Here is a 21014-nt window from a genome sequence, read left to right as displayed (position 1 = left end):
TCTCACTACTCCTGGGCTTTGAGAGTGAGAGCAATCCCTTTAGATATTTTGAATACCATCAACATTTTGAGTGGCATAGCCTTGGGAATCCCCAGGGAACACTGGAGGAGTTTCTTGATCCAGAAAATCAGTCCACTTCTGGGGAAGAGGGTGGGGCAAGGGAGGTGCCATCTTTCACCATCTTTGAAGAATTTCACTCTATTTCCTTACACATTGTCTTTTCATTTGCAAGGTGCCTCTTCCAGTGACTTCACTAAGACATATCAGAACTACATAGCTGACTCCTATTTTCATCAGGCAGAGCAATGACATGTGCAAAGATTAAATGTTAGCTATGCTTAGAGGAAGAAATAAAGGTACTGCCCTAAGACTTTTTCCATGAAACGTCCAACTCAAAATGTGTGTGGTATTCTTTTTGACAGGCCTCCATCTATGAGTACGGCTAAAAATACGAATGACATGTTTGTCTTCATGCATCTGAGAATGACAGAACCATAAGAGACCTAATTTAACAGATGAAGAGGCCAAAAGAAACACTGTACCATAGTTAAAAGCTCAACCATAGAGTCAAACGGACTTGAGTTTGAACTCCAACTTTTCATACTACCTGTGTGACAATGGGTACAAATCCTGGTTAGAGTCACTTAATCGCAGGTTCACCATCTATAAAGTGAGGAAAATTACTTCTCAAAATATTTTTTTTACAATAAATGAAATAAATATGTGAGCTGACTTGCATGCACAATAAATACTATCAGCATAAACACAGACAAGACTACTCAGGGACATAAGACGGGATGATACAAAGCCAGGTCTAAGACTCGGACTTCCGGCTCTTTCTGCAGTGTTCTTTTCTGCATAAAGACTTTCTATGTGACAGGTTTTCTTTTCTCCTCTAGGACTTGGCCAAGGAGATGGTGAACGGCTTGGCCCCCTTCTAGCTTGTGGCTGGAGAAAGGAAAGGTATAAAAACAGCATATTTACGTAACTAGTAGAGACCTCAAAAGCAAGACTGGCTTCTTTCATGGCCAGAAAATGAAAGAACAGGGGACCAGCTGAAGAAAGACGTCGAGGGAGCTTTTAATCTTGTACCTGCTAGTAATCATATTTCTGGATTCTAAGAAATTGGCTATTCTCTTTTCACATCTCTGTGATCCATTTGTAGCACATGCTCAGCCAAGCCTTCTGTTCAAATCATAATCATATTTGGCAAACTCATTTCCAGGTGATTCAAGAGACTTCTGAGAGATGACATGTTTCAAAGCTGTCCTATCACTTACATGGGTCTCCCTTTACTGCCCACTTGGCTGAACAGACTCATAGGAGAACATCTCCAACATAGCCCAGGTCCTCAGGGACTCACAGTACAGGGGACAGCACATGCAAACAAGCCATGACTCCGGATTCTGGGGGAGCACGTGGTAGGAGGTAGTTAGGGAGAGCTGCCTGGAAGGAGTCACTCAAGCTTAGGAGCAGTTCAACAGCTAACAAAAAAGGATAAAAAAAATCCCAAGCTAAGTAAACAACATATCTAAGGCCCAAAGGTGAAAAAGCAGAGTGGGTTTGAGAAACCAGGAAAAAAAAAAAACTGCAAGATTCTGAGATTGGTGGACATTCAGTAAAATATTGCATGTTGAATTAAGAAAGTTTCTTTTTCCTTAATACCCTGATGCCAAAAAGCAGTTGTTTATGCTACTCTGAGATGGAATCAGTTTTCTTCAGAATGGAAAGATTACCCTGTAGACTCCTAGCTCATAGCTGAGCAAGCAATGATGAGTACTCAACAGCTGCCGGGGTTTATGTGACACACAGTAAAGGCCTTAAAAGAGACCCATCATGTTGGGCCTGGCAGCTGAGCTGGCCTCACTACACCTTTACCACCCAACAAGAATGAGTCATGCAGGAAAAAAGACAGCATTCTCCGTGATGCAGCCACCAAGAGACTCCCTCCTGGAAGATCTGACTAGAGGTGGAACGGGATTTCCACTAGGCATTCTGCTTAGTCTGTCAAGTTCTTGATAGCCAAGGGCAAGAAAGTACTAGAATTCAGGTTTTATTGATTCAGGCTGTTGTATCAAGTGATTCAGTTTGTCTAGGACACAGGGCTTCCAGGAACATGGGGCTTTCTGTGCTAATTTGGTAAAGTGCCAGGTGAACCAGAAGGAGCTGGTCACTATTGTTCAGCCCACTACAAGTGTACCTTCTCCATGCTGGGTCCCAGGCTAGGCACTGAGGATACAGAATGATGGGTAAGACACAATACTCACCCTGAAGAATTTTACAGCATAATGGAAAAGATAAGCATTTAACCAAAATTAAGTTCTAGGGCCCCCATGTATCTCATTTTTGATTAACTGAGAATTTGAAGAAATAAGTCCAACGACTGAAAGTAATTGAAACACAATTCTAATTTCTGTTTAGATCTCTCAAAGGATATCAAAGGAGATCCAGTTTAATCCCCCTTTTTCTCATCTCATCTCCAAATCTCTCTGAACCTCAACATGCCTGAGCTTCTGGGGCCATCCTCCCACTCAGCTCTATCCCCAAGGTTTCCCTGGCACCCTACTTATAAGAGATCTTCTTCCTTCTCTCCTCCTTGAACATGCAACACTGTTTCCCTACCAGAGTGGCTGCTGGAATGAAGTCCCCTAAGGGGCTGTTCCAGGAAAGCTAAGGACCCAGCGACTCCATAGCTCGTCTTACTCTCTACCCACCAAGGAGCGGAGCAATTGTTTCCATATGCGATTACTTCCTTACAAGAAATTTTCCACCTCATTTCACTCATATAGGCAGATATCTCCAAACTGCTTTGGTAAGGGCCATGATGAAGATAATGTGTGTACAGGGAGGTATGTAGCCACAGTAATGGGCACTAACCTCAAGAACAAAGCAGACACCTGGTCGCTGAAACCAAAGCTGGCTTTGTCCTGTAGATTTGGGGTTTCTTACTCTTCTAGATCCAGAGAACTCTGAGGGCAGGGGGTTTTATGTCTGCCTCCATCCAACCTACAAGCAAATGAGCTTGAAAATAAAGTGAAATGCAGGAAGCAAGCCCATGTTGCTCTATTTTCTGAATCGCTTAAAAAAACAGCTTCTTAAAGGAGAATCGGGTAGGGGTAGCTAGGACTTCAGGGGATCATCTATTTGGTCACTAGAAATGTAGATCAATTCTGTCCCTAAAAGAATGTAGAACCTCACTACAGTAAGGGCTAGAAACATATTGGTTGGGGCCTTCTGCCTTACAGTTCATATTTATACCTTCATGGTCTTTTGCCATTGTCCTTTTTGGAACATCATTATAATAGTGAGGCTGCATAGACTGACATAGAGCCAGAGTGCCTGGGATTGAATCCACTGAATAGCTGTGGGATCTTAAACGAGTTTTTTCACCTCTGTGCCTCAGTTTCTAGTGCTGGAAAACAAATACAATAATATTACCTACCTCATAAGGTTGCTAAGAATATTAAACAAGATAAATCTGCAAAGTACTTAAAATAGTGTCTAGTACATAGTAAATATCACATAAGTATCTATTAAATGACTTTAACATTTTCGCTACCATTTAATTTGTGCTTTGTGCCAAGCACTGTTCTTACAACAGTTCCAAAAGGCAAGCAGCTTAAAATTATCTCTGGTTTACAGCCAGGGAAACTGAGGCTCAGAAAGGAAAGTAACCTATCTGGATGGATCACATGGTTGATAAATAACAAAGTCAGAAGCTAAATCTAGGTCTTTCTGGCCGCAAAGCCCAGCTCTGGGCTCTTTTGCCATCATGACTCCCCAAACCAAGTTTTGGAGAACTATCCCTCCAAGAGTTTATCTAAGATCTGCCTCCCTGCCAAAGACCCTCAGAAATCTGGGGCCTGTCTTAGAAGAACCTCTTGGAGCTGCAGTTTGCCCAGGGAGAGGCACAGCAGCCATGGGGCTGGCCAGACTCTACCTAGTCTCTGGGAGGTATAGTCTCGGGCCAGACTCCATTGCCTAATTAGTCAGCATAAGCACTAAGTGCTTACAGTTAAAAGCAAGGGCTATAAAATCAGTTAAAGTCGAGTTCTGATTCCAGCATGGCCATGTATTGGTTATATGACCTCAAACAAGTTGCTTAGCCTCTCTGAACCTTGGTTCCTTCTCCTGTAAAACAGAAATAATAACAGCATGTGCTTCACAGAGTTGCTATAATGGTTAAGTGATTTACCGCACTCAAACAAATTAGCACAAAGCTAGAACAGAGTTAGCATTCAGAAACTGGTTGGTAACTACTCAAGGTACCAATCTCCTCAGATAGGCTGGTGACTCATGAGTCTGTACCTCCACTACCCACTGCCTCCTAGGCCTCCACATGTGGGCTGAACAGATACTTCAGTATCAAAACATCCACAAAAGAACCCTTCTCCTTTCTCCAAGATGGCATAATACATGAGACCTTCACAACTTAGTCCACTCCTGTTCCTGTTATATATAGCTTTAACTCTCACTCCACAGAACTAGCTACATTTTTTCAAAAAGAAAATTATATGTTGCATGCCTCTGTACCTTTGTATGGATTTTCCTCTGCCTGGAAAACTTGTGCCTGGTTTCTCGGGCTAACTCAATTCTATTGCTTTCCATTCAAGCATTGCTCTCTCTGAAAGCTCCCCCTAACATCCCCTCCTACATCAAGCTGGGTCAAGTGACCTCTTATGGGCTTTCATAGGCCCTTGTCCTTCACCCATCATCGACAGTATCACACTGAATCAGAATAACCTGTGTAACAGAGAAGTATCTCAGTCTACAATCTAAATGATGCACAAAAAGTACTTTTCTTTTATTGCTCAATAATTGAACCTGATTTCCATTCAAGCTCCCAAATCATAATCTCTGTCACTTCAGGTTGTATTAGTTAACTTAAGATTTTCTTAGCCAATTCGGCCCCACTCCCAATCCCCACACCTTCCCCAGTTTGAATCTGGGCTCTGCTGGTCTCATATAGTATTGAGGTATGGCTTGGGTAGGGAAAGCAATGGATGAGGCATCTTCTCCTTAGTTGTTATCATTAACTCATGTTGACTTCTCTGAGATTTAGCCTACCCCACTCTGATCCTCTGTTATCAATCTATAGAGCTCTTGACTGTGCCCCATAATCTGCCTCTCGAAGTCCAGCACTATCTGGTCACTTCTGTGTCTCTTTGGGTACACAGGAATTATCTTCCTGTTCTCCATGCAATGCTGAGCTCCAGGAAGCCATCTCAAGGCCACCTGCCCTAGATGTTCCATATACCCATCTCCACTGACCCTATGTGTCAGAATAAAGAAATGACAATTCAAGCGATCTTATCATCCTCCCATGCTCCATTATGAAAGTTAAGTAAAGATATCCTGCCTCCAGGTTGTCCCCAAGCCTATCTGGATATACTGTCAATTTCTTCACCCATCCTCCGTAGAATCCATCCCTGAGAGTCATGGGACCCCTTCTCAGGGAACAGCACCAGTGTTAATTTCTATTACATTCTCTCCGGTTCTCCTTCTGATAAAGCCCAGAAAATCTTTATCATTTATGAAGCAGGTAAAAAAAAAAAGGTATCCCAAACTCTGACTGGCCTAATATTCTCTAGGCCCTGTGTCTCTTCAAGGCAAAAAAAAATTAGAACCCCAAATTCCTAAGCTTTTGGAAGCCAAAGTCTTTTCTTTCAAGCTATTGTCTGTGCCTGGAGTTTCCAAGCATATTTTGGAACTCCAAAGCCAAGACTTGACTCCTATCTTTCTGTGATCCACCATAAAAACACTTCCCTGAGGCAAAGAATGCCTTGAGGTCTAGTTTGAATAGGGAATGTGCCACATAACAAAAATAAAACTAGTAACTAAACACAGTAGTAAATACATCAAAATAGTATCTCGCTACCTCTTAAGATGTCTGATTCTCTGAAAGCAATTATTTCATGTCTTTTACTAATACCACATGGTCAATAAATTTTAGTTGAATGTATAAATCAATCATTGGTTTCTGTTCATGGTGTTTGGAATTTCAAGAAATAAACATTATACTGTACTATTAAATAAAGTATGAATAAGCAATACAAAGGGAGCAAAGCTCACTGTATTGGAATGGCAAAGTCTACAGAATAGATAATCTTCATTCTTTTGCATGCCTTTTTCCCCCCAGCATTTACTAAGCAGTTGCTATGAGTCAGACACTGTTAGATGTTTTACATACATTATCTTTCTTAATTCCATTATAGAAATGAGAATGTAGGATCTTTTAGGGAGTAAGATTCCCAGTGCTTGGGGTTCAGTTTTTTCACTAGAAAATGGGAGGGCTCTCTTTCCCCACAGAATAGCCACGAAGCTCAAAGACTTATCAGTCCAGGGATAGACATGGAACATTAGAGAAAATGAGCATCTTTCCTGATATCTGTGGCTCTGACCTCATTAGATCTGCAAGTGAAAAACCAAGGAACATATTTACCACTTCGTGTTTTGTATTATCAACTTTTGCACTGAGATAAAGTCATGGATGTTAATATGGGAAAACGTAATAATTTCAGGAAGGCTCTTGGAAAACTCATATTGCATTTGCCCTGAGGCTCATAATTTGACTTTAAATCAACACAGGTGAAATACATGGTATGAAATTGTATAGCAAAAGAAAAATGTGTGTGTCAGAAGGTAACCTCCTTTATGAGTTAATTATTTACTTTTAAAGGGGAAATATTTGCAACATAAATCACAGGTGCATTATTCATCTGATTCTGGCTGGAGTATGGAGATGACTGTGCTCTCTAAAATCAAATGGAGTCATTTATTCAGATTCATCCTAATGCTACTGCTGTCCAGTTGTATTGTCACATTTGACACCAGGAAGAAGACAATCTGGTGCAGGCGGATGACCACTAAGACAAAAGACTTGAGCTCAAGCCAGAAATCTCTCCTTCCTCACTTGCTAAGTCTTGTATGCCTCTGACCCTGTTTTCCCATCTCTCCCCTGGGAACAATCCACCTATAGCACATGGCTGTTGTGGGGACCAAATCAGTTGACACCTATGAAAAAGCTCTGTGCACTGTAAAATATCATGCCCTTGTGAAAGGAGAAGGTAACTTGAATAAGAAGCTTATGCTTCCTGTCCTTCTTGTAGAAATAATGAGAATAACAGTTGGCACCCCTAAAGCACTCACCATGTACAAGCACTGTTTTAAGTGATTACAAATATTAACTCATTTAATCCTCTAACAGCCCAATGTGGTAGGTTCTATTACTATTCCCAGTAATAGATAGGGAAATAGAGTTAAGGAGAGGCTAAGTCACTTATCTAAGATAGCAGTAAACTATAAAGCTAGGAGTCTAACCTGGGCTACCCAGCTCCAGAATCTCCATTCTTAATGTGTTTGATAAGGGTGTCTTCCAGTACACCTACCAGCCATCCCTTGGAAATCTTTATGCTTTGATCCTATTGTAAAGTCAGACTTATCTGGGCCATAAAATAGCTAAAAGTAGTCCATCTCTCCAGAACAGAGTCTGCCTGGGGATCTGACATCATACTTACTGATATGTTTACATATCCTACAGAGATATAACATCTGCCTGCTGGTCTTCCCTCTGCCCTCTGAGGTCATGCAGAGCAAGGTCAATCCCTTCCACATGGAAGCAGCTCAAATACTGAAGATAATCCCCAAGTCCACCAGGAGCCTTTTTAAAAAACTAAACATCTCAGACTCTTCAACTCTTTATCCCATGAGATATACCTAGGACTTTCCAGAAGCTGACCACCTATTTCTGTGTTCCTCTGATTTGCCCCCTAAAAATGGCTATCTATGATTGGATATACAACCATAAGAGCTGTCTGTCCAAACAGAGGTCAGAACTGCCATCCTCTACATCCAGGACTGCATACCACACACTAAAGCACAGCTAAAATTTTGTATTATTACTTTTCACACACTACTATATCCATCTGAACTTGGCTTCCCTCCAGCCTAGTTTTTGAAGGCCTTCAGATATAGTAGCTCTATCTGGTAGAGGACAACTTTGCTGACTGAGGAAGTCTCAGGCAACTCCTATCACCCAGAGATTATAACATTTTTAGATGATTCTGCTCCCCACCTCCCACAACTTCCTGGATTCTTCTTCTCATTCCCTTTCCTTTAGGGCTCCCTTTTTCAGCTTCTCTAATCATTCATTAATTCATTCATTCAAATGTATTTATGGAGACTCTCCTAAATAAATGGTACTCCAGGCTGGGGTCAGAAAATATTAGAACTGTTTAATAGTTCTGAAGAAGGTTTAATATACATATTTTGTATGTATATTTTGTATGTACATTTTGTATGTATATTAGAGATTTAATATACATATTTTGAAGTCTTTGGGAATTCACATAGATCTGATTTATTCAGACTCTCTCTCTGCTTATACAGATATATTTCTACCTTTACTTAGTGCTCAATAAGTGCTTGCTGAATTAAAGGTGTATATACATGAGCCGCATACCTACGATGATCTATAACATGTCCAAATGCCTGTTGTAGGGAAGGCAGTGGAGAACTACATCCACCTTACTTGGGGGGTTTTAACATTTATGTTTCCATCTTGAAACTGCATTAAAAGAGCTACAAATCAGGTAATTCTCAAGAAAACATCTGAACAAAGAAAATCATTTGAGATTTTCTCAAAGACATCCTTTATTCTGGCTTAGTTGTTGACTTTAGGGAGATGCTGGGTTCCAAATGGTTTGTTTTAATAATAATTTCCTAAGATAAAGGTTTCTTTGATTTCTTTTATGTTTATGGCATTTCCCTGTGTAACAAATTATTTAACTCTCAGCCAAGAACAAAGAGTGAAGTTGTTAAGTCGATCTATACATATAGAGTTATTAACAATTATAAATCATTTTAGACCTTGCTATTGATAGGATTTTCCTCCCCCTATGTATACTGTTATCATTTATCTACTGCTGCATCATACATCACTCCAAGACTCAATGGCTTAAAACAGCAGCCGCTTTATTGCTCACAAAGTGCACTGTCAATGGCTTGTGTTTGCTCCTCATGGGACAACTCAGCTGGCAATAGAAATCCAAGAAAGCCTCATCCATGCATGTGGGAACTTGGTGCTGGCAGTGGGTAAGAGTGCCTCAGTTCTCCTCCAAGTGATCTCCTTCTCCAAGTGGCCTCTCCAGAGCAAAATGGCCTGAATTTCTTTACATAGTGGCTGGGTTTTGAAAGTGAAAGCAGAAACTGCAAGGCCTCTTAAGGCCTGGGCTGCAAAATTCCAGAACATTGCTTCTACCACATTCTCTTGGTCAAAGCAAGTCAGAGGGTCAGTCCACATTCAAGAGGAAGGGAAACAGACCCTATCTCTTGACGGGTGAAACAACAAAATCACCTTGCAAACTGTTGTATAGACACGAGAAGTGTTTCAGGGAAAGAAATCAGCACTGGACCTGATAAAGAGTGAATGCTTAATAAACAGTTGCTTCCATTTTACCCAGATGGAAGCTTTTTTCCTATAATGAAAATGCTTCTCTTATCTCCACAAGTCTGGTGTTAGAAGGCAGGGGGGTTTCCTTGGCTGGGAAACAAGAGTGAGATACAAAATACTGAACAATCTATGTGAACCTGGTCTAGCCAGTCAGAACTATAGGAAGTCTTAGGGCCCTGCTGTGTCGAGCATTAACCCTTCAGTTGCAGAATTGGGGAGGCCTAGGAGATCCCAGGGGACAGGCCAAGGCAAGCAGAGTGGCAGGGGAGACCATCATGGGCTTGGAGCTCTGGTTATTTATCAATAAAGACAGAAATATTTCAATGTTGGAACTCCAAGAATGGCCAGAGAGGTGTGAGCCAGCTAAACAGCCCTGTCTAGGACAAAAAGTGCCAAGGCCCCTCTTTTGCAGGCGATTTGATTAGTGCAGCCAGCCTGGAAGAGAAGAGACAAACCTCATCCCCCTTGTCTGGAGTGGGGTATTAAAAGCATCAATACCTAGCAATGATTCAAAACAGAACAAAAGTACTATCCTGCAATTTTGTCAGAGTCCCGCTGCATCCCATAGCCTGGCAGCCAGCAGTGGGAGATAAACAGCAGTCAAGAAACAAGTAAAGACAAGCATCAGAGAGAACAAGTGAGGCATGTCCAAAGGCTCTAACATGGATAGACACTAGTAAGGCAGTAACACACAGTGTACAGCAACGAGTACCTGAAGCCAGGTCAGCCAAAGTCGAGCTATTTAAACCAAATAAATGGGAAGAGAAGGGGGTGGATGGGGGGTACTTGAGGAATGTCCACACAACCGCTGCTAAGTCCAGAAGTCTGTGATTAGTGCTGTGGGGGCCAAGACAGTGAGACTGCCCCTGCCTTGGAGGGGCTTGTGTGCTCAGTAACCAGAAAGCTCACTGCCCTGGTCTGAAGTGGGGACATCCAGTGAGGCTAGTGACTGATGGTGAGAAGCAGGAGGCTGGAGGGTGGACTCAGAGAGAAAGGACAGAATGGAGACTAGGAATGTGTTCTCAATAAGACTATGGTGAACCTGCCCTGCCTAGACCTTAGAGACCTGGGCAGCAGGGTCGGCTTTGCCGGGCATTCACCAAGCAACTGGAGTAAAATCTCCTAAACCTACCAAATATGGTCCTATTTCTCAAGCTTATGATCAAGACCCTCCACAACTGGGTTCTTTACCAGCATCATCCCCTCAAAGTGGAATCGCATAGAATGAGAAAATGAATAGCACATACTTCCCGGGGCAATTACGGGGCAATTTCTACCATCACATAGTTCCGCAGGTGTGCACCGCAAAGAGTGGTGCACAGGGGGTGCCATTTTCTCATTCCCCAAAACCGCAGAGACTAGCAGAGCCCTCATTTCCTTATAAGGTGTTTTGAGAATTCACTGAGATTATGATTATGTACTTAGCTCAGTGTTGGAAAAGAATCGTATGTTTAATAAATGTTCATTGTCATTATTTTGTTGTTGTTGATGATGATGTTTGATCTCTAATCCAAAAAAATTTTCCTTTCCTGTCAAACTAGTTTGCCCACTGCCTGATGCACATGGAGTGTGCATTTGCCCTTCTAAGGTTCTCACCCACCTGTCTAGTGCACTCTCTGATAGCTAAAGCCTGGCCATACCCCAAACCTCTCTTCAGTTTCATATCCTCAGTAAATCCTTCCCTGACAACTCTTGCCTTCCTTTTTGAACCCACAGAACATCGATTGTTATCATAATTCACTTGGAAATTCATCATTCCATGTCTTTTTGCAGATCCCTATTGTAGTTAAACCGAGTGCACTGGACTGCCCTTATACCTTGATCACTGTCTGTGTCCCTACCCCATCCCCAACTCTTAGATGTCACTGCAGCACCTGGCCTAGTATCTGCCACCTAGAAGGAGCTAGGTGCATTCACTTGGAGAATCACATGAGACATGGTAGTGACATTAATAGTTAAGAGCAAAGTGCCTATGTAAGGTTCTGAAATGATTATTTAAAAACCTGCAAAAAAAAAAAAAAAAAAAAAAGAGAATCAGCATTAATTGATCAAAATGTCCACCTCAGGGTGCCTAGGTGGTTCATGCCTTTGTGTTGCTCATTTTCCAGGCTGCTCCCAAATGAAACAGAGTCCTAGTGCATCCTGATGAATTCACAGTGCAGTTCTGAAGAACTGTTTGTTAGTCAAGGGAATGTGGGAGCCTTGGGCCTGACCTGATTTTTCTGAAAGTGGGGAGAGATGAACTCTTACTTCATATTTGGTGCCCCTTTCCCTCACCTGGAACCCTATTCATTGAATAAGTATGTACTGAGCACCTGACAAAGTACAGAAGAAGACATAGGACCAAGGTAAATGAGTTATAGACCTTGTCCTAAGAGTCTGTGAGGAGGAAGTTTGCACAAGAACAGTAGATTCTGGCTCAACCAAGTGCCAGAACCCACCCACATCAGGTGCCAAATGTCCAGAAGAGCACAGAGGAGGCAGAAGGTTCATGAGGACCCCCACTCCATATCCATCCCTTTCATCAACAATCAATCCCTTCTTCACCTTCAATATTCACCCTAATCCCAGCTCCTTCTGGAGCTTTTTCTGAATTCTCCAGCCGGTGATCGCTCCCCTGTTAAGATCATTAAGCTCTTTTGGTCAATACCTATAACTCCCAAACTGTCTCACAAAACATTCTGTGCAATGATGCTGTCAAAATCCTACCAAAGTCTGCCTCTAGTTTCAGAAGATGCTGCGGTGAATGTGAGCCTGGGAGTGCCACTATTTCAAATAATTATGTTCATCAAAGCAGTCACATTAATCAACTGTATAAATGTATAAATTAACTATATAAACATAAAATCAGTCTGTATTAATAAAAAGTTTTTAATCTTTTTTAAAAATGTATGAGATCTTGTTTGAAAATGGGTCCCACTGCCAAACACAAAACAAAACAAAAAAGTTTCAAAAATATTGCTTCTTATCATTCATCTGGTAATTAACCCTTAATGTCCTGAAGATCAGCTTGTCCTCGTGTTTTCAATACATGATTACTGTTCTGGAAACTGGGTTCAGTTCCAGAAGCAGCAGGGAGCTGAAGTTCAGTGTTCTGTCCTGAGAGAGGAGTCCCAGCTCTCCTGGCCTTTCCCAGGTCGAGGAGTTGGACCTGTTCACTTTAGAGGAGTGCGCAGAGAAGCCGAGGAAGGGGTTTACATCATTTTCTAAGGTTTCACAGAGAGGACATTTCCCTAATCCAGCCTAACACTAATGACCCCTTTGGTGTCGCGGATACTCACCTCCCCTGGTTGAGCTAGCTCTTCTGAATCAAACTGGCATTTCAGACCTCCTCCTAAGGAGCCGCTGCTGGGTTTGCAGGGTCCCACTGAAGGATTACTGGGTGTTGTGGGCCCTCCGGAGTTCTTTCAAAGGTAGAGATCAAGCATCATAGGTTGCCATGATCTACTCTCAGGTATGTCTGAAATCATTTAACACCAGACCTAATTTAAATATGAGCTAAAATACTTTAGTATAGATGATAAGCACATTCTGGAATTTGACTAATTTTTATTCCTCACTCCTCCACTGCTTTGCTGCATGACCTTGGAAAAGTGGCATCCTCTTTGTGCTTCAGTTTCCTCATTTTTTTCAAAAAGATATTAACATCTGCCTCTTAAGCACTGTGAGAATTAAACAGGATAATATATGTGAAGTGCTCAGAGTGTCTTGCACTCAATAAATGTTATTTAGTGACATTTATAAATTATTTGTTTTTATAAAGTTAAATTAATAAGGTCTCACACTCACTGACCTACATTCCAAAATGCTTTACTGAATGACAGGAAAAGGCTGGTAGTATAGTTAGGCTGTGGGAAATTGCTAACAATCTCAGGAATACCAAATAGAGTGCCCTGCACATATAAACGTCTTAAGCCGTGTGTTGAGGGGGATTCAGACATGCTCCTCTAGGTAAAGCCAGAAACATTTCTTCGAGAGTGGGAGGCTCAGGGCTCAGTGGTGGTTTTTCTTTCTTTTTACAGTATACAGACTTGGAGATCATATCTAGAGCCCAAAGATGTCAAGATGCTCAGAACTAAGAAGATATAAGCTTTGGAAGCAGAGAGATATGGATTTGGAGCCCAGCTTAACCACAAATTGTGTGACTACAAGCAAGTTACTTAAATTTTATCAATCACATTTTTCTTTCTTATCAAATGTGACAGGTAAAAAATAACTGTGAGAATTTTTATAAGGATTAAGCCAAAATATGTAAAGCACATAAGTTGGATTTTATTTTTCCTGTGTGATATTAAGCAAGATAACATCTGAATATCAATTTCCTCATAAATATAATGAGAATGAAAATAATCTCTCACGGTTTTCTTAACACTTTTACTGAGTCATAATTGGCATACGATAAACTGCATATATATCAAGTATACAATTTCATAAGTTTGATACACCCACGAAACCACCACCACAATCAAGACAATGAACATAAACCCATCACGTTCAAATGCTGCCTTGTAGATCTTTGTAATTCTTCTCTCCTGCCTTCTCCATCCTACCCCTACCTATGAATTCAGGCAACTAGCTAGCCATTGATTTGATTACTATCATTCTACACTAGGTTGAATTCCTAGAATTTTAAAGAAATGGAGTCATACAGTACATCTTCTATTTTGTGTGACTTTTTTTCACTCAGCACAATTATTTTGAGTCATCATAGTATGTTATCCACAGTTCATTATTTTTATTGCTGCATAATATTCCATTGGATGGCTATAGCACAGTATGTTTACTCTTTTGCCTGTGGTAGACATCTGGGCTGTTTCCCATTTGAGACTATTCCAGATAAAGCTGCTTTGAATATGTACATACAAGTCTTTGGCCATATGTTTTCATTCTCTCAGGTACAGAATTCTAGGTTGACAGTATTTTTCTTTCGGCACTTTAAAGATGCTGTTCTATTCTCTTCTCATTTGTGTTGTTCCTGATGAGAGACTTTCTGGTATCTTTATCTCTATTTCTCTGTATATAATGTCTACTTTTAAGTTTTTCTTTTTATTACTGATTTTGAGAAAATTTATTCCGTACCTTGTTATAATTTTATTTATGTTTCTTGTGCCTGTAGCTCATTTAGCTTCTTGAATTTTTGATTATCAGATAAGGACTATCTAATCTGGAGCTTAAAATGAAGTAATAGTTCCACAACCCAGAGGTATTAAAAATAAGGCAACTTATTACTTACTAACAGCCAATCTGAAAAATTTTCCTTATTGGCCCCCTGGATCAGAGGCCAGAATCAAGGATGGTTCCAGGCAAATAGATCCTGTGGAAAGAGTGTCTCAAACCTTTGTTTTTCGAGTCATTTAAGTATCATAAGGATTTCTATTAATGGGAAATACTTCAGGCAGATTCTTGTGTTCCATCAAAAAGATAGGTTGAAGGAAAAAAAAAAAAACAGAGATTGGGTGCAGGAAAACGAAGGAGTTTTAGCAATCTAGAACACCAAATAGAACTTATCCTATCAAGGATGTCGCAAAAATGCTTCCTCAGACTGGCTAAATTTACATAATTCTCAGGTAGCTGTATTCTATGGTCTAGCCTTTTTAAAGAGTTTTAGAGTGCTCTAAAAAATCTTAAAGAAAAATAAAGAATAAGAAGGGGCTTGGAGGAGGAAGTAAAGAGGGAGGAGGAGGGAGGGGAAAAGGGATGGGGAGAAAGAGAAGGAGAGAGAAAGAAAGGGCAGGGTAAATGTTCAAGCTTATGACTGCATTCTAAAACCCTAGTTTTGCATATATAACATGAACAATACTTCTGCTGTCATTCCTAAGTCTATAACCAAACCTTTAGAAGAGCTGAAAATGATTGTTCAGATGCACCAGAATAGCTGATACAAGACTTTTTAACATGTCTTTATCATGGTAAGTCATCAAACAGCCTGATGTGGAAATAACAGAGCTAGATATAAAAGAGAAGGGGAATAATCATGTTTCTAAATTATAGACTCTCTATGTCCTTTCTGAGTAAGAAGAACAAACATAAATAAGAAAACTCTAAAACGACTACATGAAGAACACATTCCTGTATGCTGGCAGACACAACAGCTGGACCTGGGCAATGCAACATGATTTTGGTATAAAGCACTGAATCCTTTAAAAAGACAGAATCAATACAGATAAGACGCAATGGCATCTTGTGACATTGCTGCTACAAAGAGGCTTCCTCCTGCTATAAACTCATAGAAATGTTTGTTAAAACATTCTTCATAAAATATAAAATTCAAAGTTTAATGTGAAAGAAAGAAAAGGAAATCTTTTATGTCAGAAATGATAGGCAAAGCGGTAAGGGGAAGCTACTGTCATGGTAGATCAAGGAAGTATGGGACCAGATATAGGTACTAAGGAGCTGAGAGTTGGGGTTTTAAGACACACTAGGAATGTAAGGTCGCATGGGACACAGCCCCATTACAGGGATAGAGTAACCCATGAGACATAGCAATCATAGGATATAGAATCCCTGCACTCTAGTATTTCACTGTATAATTACACCAAAATTTATTTGTCCATTCTCCAATCCATAGATATTTGGGTTATTTCTGGCCTTTAACGAAGACAGATATTGCTGCTATGAAAAGTCTTATTCAAGTCTCCTGGCGCACAAAAACAAGCATTTCTTCAGAGTGTATGTCTAGGAGTGGAATTACCGGGGTCATAAGGTATTATTATAAATTGTTTACAAAACGTGGTATTTTTAAATCTTTTTTAATTTTTACTAATTGTTAGGTATAAAATAGTATTTCATTATGGTTTTTTATTTGCAATTGTTTGATTTCTAATAAGACTGACAATTTTCACATGTGTAGGCCATTTGAGGTTCCTCTACTGTGATGTACCAGAATGAATACAATTATATATTTTTAATGTGTAAACGATCCCAGTATTTATTTATTGAAAAGCTCATCCTTTCCTCCATTGGTTTGCAAATCAAATTTTGTCTGAAATCAAGCTCCCCTAGATGTGAAGTCTATTTCTGGGTTTTCTATTCTGATCCATTGGCCTATTTTTCATCCATATGCAAATATCTCACTTAATTACTTTTATAGCTTTAAAATAAATCTCAGTATCTGCTAGGCCAATCCCCTCCACCATATTTTTTCCTTCTGAGAGTTTTGGCTATCATTGTTCTTATGCTGTTATGCATAAATTTTAGAATTAACTTAATTCCTAAAACCAAGCAAAACATCCCACTACCACTGCACACACACAGACACACAGACCTGTTTTTTTATGCTTTTTAAAAGTTTTTTAAAGAAAAAGCAAGAAAATATTAACAGAAACACACGACAATTGCAATATCAAATTATACTAAGGCAAAATGCATCTTTAAGGAAAATAGGGTCTTACTTAATGATGAAAGAAAAATTCACCAGGAAGATATAACCATCCTGATCCAGCATAAATGCAACTACACAATCTCAAAATGTATAAGAAAAATAAGTAGAATTTAAAGAAGAAATTGATCAAACAATCACCATGGGATACATTAACACATCTCTCTCAGAAACTGATAGATCAAACAGGTAAAAAAAAAAGTATGGCAATAAAAGATTTGAACAACAAAATAAACAATATTGATCCAGCAGACATATCCTACAAGTAGAATAAACACATTCTTTTCAAGCACACACGCATAATCCACAAAAATTGACCACATTCTGAACCATAAAAGAAGTTTCAATCAATCAGTCAATACCCAACACTGAATACTCTCACTATAAAGCAATAACAATAGAAATCAATAGCAAAATGACAGCTTTCAAAGTCCATTCATCAATAGCAAAATGACAGCTTTCAAAGTCCATTCGCACAGCTTTCATGTTTTTCACAGCTTGCCAAGCTCCTGGAAAGAGACCCAGTAAATGGCCTCTCCTATAAGAGTGAAAAAAAAACAAAAACAAAAACAAAAAACAACAACAACAAAAACTTAACAATGTAGGCTATGTTGTCAAGCAGACCCACGTTGGGATTCCAGCTCCACTGCTTACCAGCCTTGTGACCTTAGGCAAGTGACACAGCCTTTCTATGCCACTGTTTCCTCACCATCAGAATGGAAAGTGCCTTTCTGTATGAAAATTCAATGAGGTAATACACAGAACTTGGCATAAAGTAAGACCACATAGAAATATCTAATGTCGAAGGGTTTTAGGTTTTATTTTTCATTTAATTTTGTTTAGCTGTTATTATTGTTATTACAATTATATTAACATTTGCTTCTCAACATCACAAGGTGTATTTCTCTTAGTTTTCTATCCTGGCACAAGGCACCCTTTTCCAAACCTGAATCACTGTTTCAGATTCAAATACAGCATCACAGTAGAAGAGGCCAAGCAAAACGACTAGCTTCTAGTTTCTTACACTTGGTTTCTCTGTGTTTATGACTCCAAAGGAAACTTCTTTTCCAATTTCCACATTTAAAACATCCAAAGTAATCATTCAGATATGACTGACTACCTTTAACTAAATGTATAAACTAACAATTATTTTTTTTCTATTGCCCTTGTCATTTCTTCTTTTAAATCCTTCAAAGTTCTTAATGCATGACTGTGAAGCTGTGCATATCTGAAATGATGATTAACCAGCAGCAAAGTGATGTGGGTTAAAGATCCTGCCATGTCTCATTTAGTCTCTTTGCAACTCTAAATAAATCCATCTAACAGAGAAAGTCCCTTTTTGGCAGAAGAATGGTGAGCACTATTGGAGAGCACATGGAACTTAAAAAGACATTTTTATGCACCGGTTGGGGTCATCAGCTCCTCCTCTTCTGCTCTGATCCTCACAGCTTCCTGCCCCCATGGTGTGTATCTGTGTACTCTTCGTATCGTGTCATAAAAATGCAAAGGGAGAGAGGGAAAGAGATGCTTCCTTTATTGGAACAAAGTTCAAGAAGATGTGGGAAATGTTACATAAAATCAAATTAGCAGGAGTCATGGAGAAGAGAGAGGGTCTGAGAACTTAAAAGTGGGCACAGATCACTGGATATGCCACAGAAATTTTCTAGGCACCTCTGACAATAACATCAAAGAGACGTGGGTGTTGATGGGTACAAAAGTCCCAAAACAGATGCCACATGAGAGAATGGTTAAAACATAATGTACATATTCAAGGAATAAAATACAACTTTCCAGGTAAAAATCATGTCTTCAAAGATTTGATGATATGGGAGAAAGTGTAATATAAAATTTAATATATAATTAAAATAAATAAATAAATTAGATAGATAAGCAAGCAAGCTAGCACACATGCACTACAGTGTGATCATTATTTTCTTCTTTACTCTGTATCTGTCTCATTTTGTACCATAAACATGTGCTACTTCTAGTGTCAGAGGATGAACACCCTATGGAGGGTTGTGAATACCAAGGCTAAACTAAAAACTTAACTGAAAAATAGAAATTGCCTATATTTCAGTCTCCCCCACAAGACCATGAACTCATTGGAGAGAGACTGTGTTTAATTTGTCTTTTTATCCCAAGTACATAGACCAGATCTGGACTTGGAAGATACTCAGAGACTGTCCATCCAAGAGAAAGAATGACTATACAAATACATGAAGGAGTGAAGAGGAGTCTGGATTTGGTGTGCAATAAAGTTCATAAGCAAGAGTATGATGAGAAGAATGTAAACAATACGTTAGAAAAGCACTAACAGGGGGATGTGACCAAAATGCACTTTATTTTTTCCCCACTGTCCCTCTAATATTTTCCTTATTGAAGTATAATTAACATACAATAAAATACAAATATTTAAATCAAATATTACTTACTGTATCTGACAAGGTTCAGTCAAATGAGCAAAACCACTATGACAGATTAGATATATGAAAAGATGAATCATAGGAAGTTGACTTTATAGAATTGATAGAGCGGATTAAATAGTCTACATGAAGTTATTCTACCTGCTCTGATACTTGAACCTGAATCTGCAGATGGACCATCTGAAAGAGAAGATAGATGTGAAATGGAGGAAGCAAAGAAAAACTGGAATCTATGAGGATGGGTAGAAAGGACTAGCACCCACTGAAGACTCACTACCTCCAAGCACCCACTTTGACAATGAAGTTATCCTGCAGGGGAAGAGAGCACCTTCATCACAGAGCTAAGCACATGTCTGGCCCAAGAGTCAGAGAAGCTGAAGGCAGAAATGCAGCAGGAGCTAGAGGTGAGCCAGCAGATCACCTATAACATGTGACAACATACAGTGGGCTGCAGCAACGCCTCGTGCCTTGCACTGACCTAGACATAAAGAATATGGCTGCTGCTTCACTTCCACCTGTCATATCCTCCTGCAAAATGCCTCCCATAGCCCAACAGATTTAAAATTATGCAGGGAAATGAATGCTAGGAATTGCAGAATTTCTGCTACGTTGACACAATACAAATCTACCAAACCTAATTTTGAGGGCAGATCTAGCACAAGAGGGAAGTGATCAGATGTTCTACCTGAGAAAATGTTATCTTAGATGTTCTCAAAGCAGCTCTTGGCATTATGCAGGCAAAGACTTAGTTTTGCAGTTTTGTTTTGTTTTTGTTTTTGTTTCAAAGAAACAATGCTATCAATACTTGATACTGGGTTTATATCCATTTCCTTAGTTAATTCTTATGGTAATACTATATTTTGCAAACAAATGCACTGAAGCTTAGAGAAGTTAACAAGCTTACCCAAAGTTACATCGTAAGTTGCAAATCTAGGACCCAGGTCCCTCTGATTCCACAAGTCCTTCTCATCACCTATTCATTCTGCTGCTATGACGCTAGTTCGAAAAAAGCTTTTCGATCACTACTTTATGAAAATCTGAGAAGAGTGAGATTCTTCTATATTGTATTGGTGTAGCCTTTCTTTTTCCTAGGCAGACACTGAGAGTCAGAGATTCATGGAAAAATAGAACAGGAAGGAAGCCAAAAGATAGTTTATCCCCCAAAACAAGGAAGGAGAGGAGATAAAAATAATAATAATAATAATAATAATAAAAGATTAAAAGTTCAGAAAGGAAATGAGAGAGGAGAATCACAGATCTGTAAAGGGAATACTCAGCAGAACTAAGGTGGGAATCATTGGTGTATGAGCACAGGAAGGAAAATGCTCATGCATTTTCAAAAGGAAAAGAGGGATTTGTCTAGTAATGAGTAGCTCAAGGTCAAGTCAGGAATTTTAGTGAGAGCTGGGGTAAGAAAAGCAAGTTGTACATCTCTCAGACCTCTAAACCATCACTGTCATAACCCAAACGACCTTATCATTCCTCCAGCTTGACTAAACTTTAGATAGGCTTCCCTTTCCTTAGAGCATTTATTTCAGAAAACTTGTCACTGTAAAACCTTTCTCTACTTCTTTGACATATAAATCTTTAAAAAGCTTCTTACTAAAGTTATATGACAATTATACCTGAGGGTGGGGGAGCAGGCAGTTTCTTACCAGTTTTACAACCCTGTAATGTCTTTCTCAAGGACTTGAGAGGCATCCCTTTGAAATGTAAATATCAAGGGAACTAGCACCCTTATTTCCTAGTTTCTGTGGGGAGA

The sequence above is a fragment of the Pteropus vampyrus genome, unplaced genomic scaffold (genome assembly GCF_000151845.1).
Source record: "Pteropus vampyrus isolate Shadow unplaced genomic scaffold, Pvam_2.0 Scaffold74, whole genome shotgun sequence".
Classification (NCBI taxonomy): Eukaryota; Metazoa; Chordata; class Mammalia; order Chiroptera; family Pteropodidae; genus Pteropus; species Pteropus vampyrus.
The sequence above is the reverse complement of the archived record's forward strand: the minus strand, read 5'-3'. Positions refer to the sequence as shown.